Source organism: Crinia signifera, chromosome 9, assembly GCF_055691185.1.
Source record: "Crinia signifera chromosome 9, ASM5569118v1, whole genome shotgun sequence".
Lineage (NCBI taxonomy): Eukaryota > Metazoa > Chordata > Amphibia > Anura > Myobatrachidae > Crinia > Crinia signifera.
The window spans coordinates 57,156,574-57,165,966 of NC_139225.1; positions in this window are offsets into that span (position 1 = coordinate 57,156,574).

Sequence of the window (9,393 nt, forward strand, 5' to 3'; positions counted from 1 at the left end):
TTTACAAGACTCACCCATTGTCAGGTACTTTTATTTCTTATTATGTCTGCTTCTCTGGGTGCTGGCATACCAAACTTAAGGTGAACTATCAGATTTGTGCTGGCCATCTAATGTCTGGTACACACCAGGACGACTAGGGCCCAATCCCCTCAATCTAGATCCAATTCCAACCAATTGGATGTAGATTGTGTGGTGATTGGGCCCTTTTCTGTCCTGGTGTGGACCGATACAGATCCGATGCGCGGTCCCGCGGGTCGGTCGTTATTCAGATCCTACCTGCTGCAGGTAGGATCTGAATAACGACCATACTGCCGGGTGCGGGTCGCCATCGGATCGGACCCGCTCACGGTGCACATCGTGAGCGGGTCGTGCCCCCCCCGCATCATCGTGAGCGGGTCTGAAGAAACACTGACGACCCGCTCACAATGTGCATCGTGAGCGGGTCGTCGTGGTGTGTACCCCACATAACTCTACTCTAAATAGCAGTCCTTTCCTGCATGTGTACCGCTCATCCCCCATCAATGCCAATAGCACATGGAAAGTAGTGTACGGTATTGCAGCGACAGATCTGCTTGCTTTACACTCTGACAAGCTATTTCAGAGTACTCTCCTCACTACCTACTTAAAGCACACACCCTGCACTGGCTTTAAACCGTATTAGAGTGGTGACTTCAGTAGAATAGTGACAGCAGATACCATGTATTCTCTTCAATCCCTGTTAAGGAGCCCAATAGAGCTTTCTCACCTGCAATTAGTAAGGCATTAACCAGACTGCTGGTTTGATATATATACTATTGAGAACATTTAAAGGTACCATACTAATAGACCCTGGGGATGTTATGATGCTGGATCATATAAGTGATGCTAATGGAACTAGTCCATTACACTTTGATATACCTGGAACTACATATTTTTCAGGCTTGTGAACACAGAAAGGAAATACCACTGCAAATACTGCACACATTATACCTTTTTGCAAGTGTTTTTTTTTGTCAAGTTATCTGTTGTTTGTGATTTATATATGCGTGACTATTGAATGATTCTTTTATCCGATATCTAGGAATCACGATACTGAGGTTAATACCGCGTTTCCCCAATAATAAGCCCTACCCCAAAAATAAGCCCTACCCTGGCTTTTGGTCCAAAATAAGCCCTACCCCGAAAATAAGCCCTATGACATTTCCAATTACACAAGTGCGTTCACTAACTTCAGTGCCCCCAGGTCCGCTCTTACACCCTTCACCGCCGCTTGAGGGATGCTGTACAGTACAGTGCTGTTCTGCCGTTGAAGACCCCAGCTCCCGGTCCCAGGGATGCGCTGGGTCCTGCGCATGATGTCACAGCGCTCATACACGGCGGGAGCGGAGTAGCAGCGGCGCCGGTGGAATGCAAGTAGAACAACAAGAAAAACAAACTAGAAACTGTAAGAGTGTTGTAGGTGAGGAGTAGGACTGGGGACATGGTGCTGTAACTGGAGGCTGTGAAAGCAGGACTGGGGGAATGGTGCTGTGAAAGCAGGACTGGGGGCATGGTGCTGTAAAAGGAGGACTGGATGCTGTAAAAGGAGGACTGGGGGCATGCCCTAATAATCACAATGGTGTCTTATTATTGCAGAAACAGTATAACCTACAAGTAAGGATATTGTTTAACTATTTAATGTATTTTAATTATTCAATTGTGTGTGCAATTGTGTAACCCCTATTTTTATCTTTTAAACAATATCAATAAAAGTTAAATATTAATAATAGGAGTGCCCCCAAACAAATGAGAGTTATTTTATCACCTGTGCTGCTTGAATGGCAATCCACTCTCTGGTGAGCACCTCCACAAAACCTACTGGTTAATCTCTACCTTTTGACATAAAATTGTGGATAATATATATAATCTCTGTCTAATCTAAACCGATACTGCAGCATTTTGGTGCATGCGTCTCACCCCTTTTCCATTTCCTGATGATATTTTCCCATATGGAGAGATGTACGTATCTTGTGGTGTGACAACCCCAATGTTTATGCATGGTTTTCTACTATTCAAAATCAACGGGGCAAACCTGCATTCGTCAACATTACTGTAACTACACTCTTCAAATAGGCGTACTGTACTTTAAGCCCAGCAGCAATCCTGACTGCCATTAGATACCGAGATGAGATCCTCAGGAATTAGGAATCGAGATGAGATCCTCAGACCCCTTGTGAGACCATATCCTGGTGCGGTTGGCCCTGGGTTCCTCCTAATGCAAGACAATGCTAGACTTCATGTGGCTGAAATGTGTCAGCTGTTCCTGCAAGACGAAGGCATTAATGCTATGGACTGGTCCGCCCATTCCCCAGACCTGAATCCAATTGAGCACATCTGGGACATCGTGTCTCGCTTCAACCACCAACGCCACATTGCACCACAGACTGTCCAGGAGTTGGTGGATGCTTTAGTCCAGGTCTGGGAAGAGATCCCTCAGGTGACCATCTGCCACCTCATCAGGAGCATGCCCAGGTGTTGTAGGGAGGGCATACCGGCACGTGGGGGCCACAAACACTACTGAGCCTCATTTTGACTTGTTTTAAGGACATTACATCAAAGTTGGATCAGCCTGTAGTGTGTTTTTCCACTTTAATTGTGTGACTCCAAATCCAGACCTCCATGGGTTAATAAATTTGATTTCTATTGATCATTTTTGTGTGATTTTGTTGTCAGCACATTCAACTATGTAAAGAACAAAGTATTTAATAAGAATATTTCATTCATTCAGATCTAGGATGTGTTATGGAAATGGGGGTGAGTACTCGCGCTAAATACCTCTTGTGGCGAGGGGGCTGCTGGGCTGGAGTGGTCCAAACTCCCAGAGATATAGTATGATCGCAGGTGGGTAGCCTAGCGCTCACCTCTTGTATAACACAATGATGTATGCGGCAGGTATGCAATGAAATTGAAGAAACGTATTGTTCCTTTAAGACAGGGGTGGGGAACCTCAGGCCCGGGGGCCGTATGCGGCCCCCATAGCCAGTCTGAGTGGCCCTCCCACCCGCCTGGCAACTTTGACGGAAGTCAAGTACAGGGGAATTCTCGCGAGAGGTCGGTAGTTCTTGCGAGATTCCTCTTAATCAACAGCAGCCGGAGACGGTCAGTCCTAGTCAGCGGCAGCCGCCTGAGCGTGGGAAGGCTGCAGCAGGACAATTTGTAAGATAAATTTTTACATATGGCCCCCAAAGGATTTTCTCCCCATACAAACGGCCCTTGGCATAAAAAAGGTTCCCCACCCCTGCTTTAAGAGGTTTATTTGATATACAAAAGATAATAAAATGTGTAATAGAACCCTGTCTGGCCAACCAGCTTCTGGTTGGCCAGACAGGGTTCTATTACACATTTTATTATCTTTTGTATATCAAATAAACCTCTTAAAGGAACAATACGTTTCTTCAATTTCATTGCATACCTGCCGCATACATCATTGTGTTATACAAGAGGTGAGCGCTAGGCTACCCACCTAGGATGTGTTATGTTAGTGTTCCCTTTATTTTTTTATCTTTATTTAACTCACTGTTGATCCTTGCAGTCAAGGTGGCAGATTATCTGTCATCATTCCATTGTCATTTCCCTTTCAAGCAGCTAGGACAGGGGTGGCGAAACCTGTCCTTGAGATCTACCAGCGGTCCACATTTTCCAAATCACCTAGCTGGTGCACAGCTGTAGCCATTGCTAACTGTCACATTTTCAAACATGCTGCATTCTTTCCTTCTATAGATCCACAGGTTGCCTGATATACATGCTGCATTCATTCCTACTATACATCCACAGGTTGTCTGATATACCTGCTGCATTCATTCCTACTATAGATCCAGAGGTTGCCTAAAAAACATGGTGCATTCATTCCTACTATAGATCCACAGGTTGTCTGATATACATGCGGCATTCATTCCTACTATAAATACACAGGTTGTCTGATATACATGCTGCATTCATTCCTACTATAGATCCACAGGTTGCGTGAGAAACATAAACTTTTGGTAGATCTTGAGGACAGGTTAACCCCTGAGTTAGGATATTTCTTCTTCTGGCTGCATGTATCAATCTTTATTAAGGGGATAATTCAGAGGTTTGCACACTGCGTCTTAAGTAAAAAGACACCCACTGCAGATTTCTAGAATATGCTGCTGTGTTTGAAGACACATAGCTTTGAATCAACTGCATGAACATCAAAGATCTGCATAACAGCCAGGTTATTCAGGATATCCAGCAATATCACACTGTTGGGGCCAGTTACTGGCTTTGGAAAGCCCAAAAAATGGAATTCTGTTTCCTGGAGTGCTCCCTGTCACTACCTCCATACACCAGCAGCATATTATTAATACAGTGATTATTAAAGATCATGTAGATTAGTTTTATGTAAATACTAGCCGAATGCCCATGCTTCGCTATGGGATATATATATGTGTGTATATATATATATATATATATATTTTGTGCGTGGTTCTTGGCACTCCCCACTCCTTGTCAGGTATGAATACTTGCTCCGGTGCCCTCCTGGCTGGATGTCAGCTTAAATATGTTGGCACTGCCGCTTTATTTGCTGACATATCTATCTGTCTATCTATCTATCTATCTATCTATCTATCTATCTATCTATCTATATATATATATATGCACAGTCACCATGTGGCAAGGCTGAACTTTAGTGGGCTCTTCAGATCAACTCTTGGACAGTGAGTAATGATGCAGCCCTGGCATGGTTGGCAGCTAATGCCAGTTACAGACATCAGAGGACCTGTCTCCAGGGGCATGTATTTAGGGTGTGTACATGTGAAGAGAACAAGGTCCCCTGGAGTCTCCCCAGCAGTGCCACAGCTCATGTGGGCTGATGCAGGTGTGTGATGCACAGCACAGGGCATGTGACTGTAACCCCCGAATGGAGCGGAGATGCCCGCACACACCTGCACCTTCCCCCACCACCCATACAACAGAGTTTGGGCAAACATCTTCTTCGATCCAGAGCGGGCTCCTCCGTGCAGTCACTAGGGGAGTGTGGCGATAGCTTTGACCTCCCACACTGAAATGTCTGCTAAGGTTCATGTAATCCAATGGAGGACCCACCACCGGGTACAGGTGGCTACTGCACTCATGCTCCCCGGAAAGTGCCAGTATCAGCAGAGGAGCAGGCTGGCTGCGTGCGTGGGACTCCCACAGTAGCAGCAGCAGCTCCATGGTTCCTGGGATTACTGCACTTTATCTACGTGGTTGTGGGATTCCACTGTCATATGGCAGAGAGCTATCACTGGTGATTATTATACCCACTGAGTATCGGTGCTGTGCTCATACCTGTACATGGAACGCATGCTGAAGGATGAAGGTGTCACTTGCCATTTTTGGGCCGTATAATGAGAGAAAATTGCAAATTTATGATATGCCTTTTTTTCTTGTGATTTTCGTGGACGGACAGTGACATTTGTAAAACCCGTTCTTAGCAAGTACGTAGGACCTAAGAATAAGCTACTTGCCAAGCTTCAAGATTGTAGGCCTTATGCTTTAAGAGATTTTGTGATGAGTCAAGCTATTGGTGTACCTACTGTACACGTGCACACAGGCAATGCCATTGTCCTGACACTATCGATTTAAAAAATACCTTTTTAGCAGTCACCTGAACTCATGAGAAGCCTCTTTAGCTTTTCGGGCCGTAGAATGAGAGAGAAAATGGCAAATTGATGATTTGCGTCTTTTTCACATTTTTCATGGATGGACAGTGTTTGTAAAACCATTTCTTAACAAGGAGAAGCTACTTGCCAAGTTTAAAGATTGTAGGCCTTGTGGTTTAAGAGATTTCGTGATGAGTCAATCTTATCTTTTGCCTTTTATACTATATATACAGTATATATATATATATATTATAGGCTTTATGTCTATCTTTAAATCAGGCCCACAGTTGCTATGCTGTTCCATAGTTATCTTCTTTGTTGCATTGTGTCATTGACATTGGTGCACATATAGATGCATAACATATGTCAATCCTGCTTGGAAGTGCTGACAGATTTTATATACTTCAACTAAACCAATTCATTGGTCATTTTTCTTTCTGCGAGACTGTAAATCTCTTCTGTGGTGATGCAGTTGTCATCCTTTAATAACATTGCCTTACTTTGAGAGTTCAATCACTGACAAAAGTTTTTTCAGGAATAGTACAGGTACATCTGGTATCATTATGAGAGATTAGACAGTGAAGGTAACCTTCCCCTATTCCTTGTGATGCTAGTCCAATAACTGCAATAACTCTTCCCATCAAACTTTGCTGAAGAGAAGCTGCAAAGATTTTATGCTTAGTCATATCATTTGTAATTCTGAAATTAGTGCAGTATGAAGCTTTAATGCTATACTGTGATTTCTTGGAGTCCTCCCTTAGCTACAGCATGATTATTCTACAAAACGTGTATGTGTGTGTGTGAAGGGGGTCACACTCATTTTGTAGTCATGCTGAGCTAAGGGTCTGCATTGTTTGAAATAGATTTCCTATATCCAGCAGAGGATTTCTGATGGTCAGATCAAGTATCCTTTGGCTCATGCAAAACTGGCCAAAACTGCAAGTGATAGTCAGGATAATGATCATGATCCGATGCATCCGGCGTCTTCTGATGCTGCACTTGGATAGTAAATGCTGACAGGAGACATCTATTTTCTACAGATGCCTCCGGCAGCATTTGAAAATTTGTGGTACAATATTGCACAAATATCAGGCCGCATGTCTTCAGCTATTTCAAACTTAAGGCGACCATGTTACAAAACATTCACGTGCGTTTTGTAACATAGTAATTATTGTTTATATTCTAATGTTACATCTTTATTACAGATTTGCCACTGTTTTTCTTGCACAAGCATTTTAAATCTAGCTTGAACACCGCAACATTGAAACTTACTTCTGAAATGCCACATGCGTTTCCATGTCTAGGGCTAGGTACACACTATGCTGATAGTTACACTGACATGGTGACTGATACACTTACTAATAAGCTGGTCAATGTGAACTTCCTGGTGTCTCAACTGACCAGGCCTTTGAATTTACCTGCCAAGCTGTGATGCCGGTCCCTGCAGCCAGTGTCCACCAACTAGTACCTAAACCTAACCCCTCCTTCCCTGGTTGCACCCTAGCCAACCCCTCATACTGCATGTTAATGGCATACTCTCCCAAATGTTTCATTTTGAGATTTTGCTCAAATTGGGATTGTTTTGCTTTTCTAAGAAGCACCACATATTCTAGGTATGCCAAGGCTTCAAAGTTTTAGCCTTACTAGGGTCTATTTTAGTTTTTGCCTTGTAAGATCCTTAAGTCTTTGAGTGCCAAAATTGCCATGAGAGATCCTCAAAATATCTGCTAACAATGCCAGCACTGCTCACAGTGAGCGAGATGTACAAAAGGCCAGATGTATCAAGGTTTACAAAATGATAAAATTAATGTCACAAGCTGTGTCTGTTTTGTCTGGTGTTGCTTTTGCTTCCCTTCAGCCTATATCCAGGCTCTGATATTCTTTGGGAAAGTCTGGATATTGGGGTCCTCAAAGGGGGGGGGGGGGGGGTAATGTCATGAGCCAGAAGGAATTAATTGTTTGCATAACATCTTCTTGCATTGTTGCATTCCTGGAAGTTCAGTGGAGGATTGCTCCCATATTCTTCCACTCAACTCCCTGGTGTTTCTGACCTATGTAGGGGTTGCTTATTATAAAATTGTACGTTGATCTGCTAGAAGATCCCTTCCTGTGGAGGACAGCCGTGTCACATTTTATTTGTTTCCCATTTCTACGGGCTTTATTTAGTTTCCCTCTTGTCCGCTCTGGAGGTGTTGGGCACCTTGTTTCCTTGCAAAGTCCTGGTGACACCCCTTTGAACGTGGCTATTATAGGTGGCTATAACCTGTGGAGGGATTAACAGAGTTAGGGTTGGGATCGTGGTCTGTCCTTCCTGGTAACCTCTTGCCTGAGATCCCCTCAGAGTCCTAACAATGGAGAGTGATAAATCGCCAGCCAATCAGCTCCTACCTATCATGTTACAGGCTGAGTTTGAAAAATGACAGGTAGGAGCTGATTGGCTGGGTGTTGATCACTTTCCACTTTTTCACTTTTCGAAGCTCGATACATCTGGCCCTAAGCCTTGAAAAGTGATAAAATGGAGAGTGATAAACCTCCAACCAATCAGCCCCTACCTGTCATTTTTCAAACACAGTCTGTGGCATGGCAGTTAGGTGCTGGTTGTTTTTCACTTTTCAAGCAAAATATTTAACTAAACTTTAATTGACTTGGCTGTATTTGTATTTATATGAAAAGAACAGTCGCTGTGAGCAACACTGGCATCTTTAGTGGATATTTTGAGATTCTCTCAAAGCAATGTTGGCACTCAAAGGGTTAAGAACAAAATGGCAAATTTCATCTGATATTTTAATAATTTGTATAAAACAGTGGTCATAACTTTCCGAGCCGGGGAGACTTCTGCCGAATAATCTTAGAATAAAAGTAAACAGAGTTTGGCATTAGTCCACAGAACCATTTTATAAGCTGAATATAAACATCGAAGTATGACAGTTTGTGGTTTTGCTGAATCTCTGGGAAGTCCCAAGTGGTGTGCCCATTCAATGGCAAAGTTAGAAATGATATCAGATTTGCCTAGAAGGCATGGGAGAGTAGAATGTAAGAACTCTCCAGGTCTGGACTTTCAAGTTTTTCCAGTAGGCCAACAACCCTTAGGTAATTCCTGCAGGAAACAGTGCTCAGGATCATCAACCTTGCTAGTAATGGGTTTCATACACCAGTAGGGGTATATTATCTGTCACTCCGACCCACTGATCAGATGCGTCGATTGGTGGGCAGCGAGGATCAGCAATCTGTTGGGGGAAGAGCTTGCTGTTGTAGAAAACGGGCCATAGTATATATGATGGCATGGACCATGAGCCTAATTCAGATTGATCGCAAAGCACATTTTTATCAAATGGGAAAACAAATCTTGTTGCACTGTACGTGGGGCAAATATAACATGCACAGATAGCTTTGACTTCAGGGAGTTATTCTGTCAGGGTAAAAACTGGCTAGTTTATTTTTACACTTTAGATCCGGGTTGCCGACTTTCTTATTCTCCTCTCCGGGAGAAGCGCGGAGAGGAGAGTTTCAGTAGCCTCTCAGGGGCGGGGCTTAAGCATGACATCGCTAAGCAATTGTGTCATTTTAGCCCCGCCCCCTCCTCTGAGACCCGAGGATTGTGGCATTTTAATGCCGCGATCCGGGGGACAGCGGGGGTCCCCCCTGAATCCAGGAGGGTTGCCCACCCTTCCGGGGGGCCGGGAAGAGGACTCCCGGAAATTCCGGGAGGGTCGGCAACCCTGCTTTAGATTTTGGTTTGACCACTCCTACCCAAATCTAACTCTCTCTG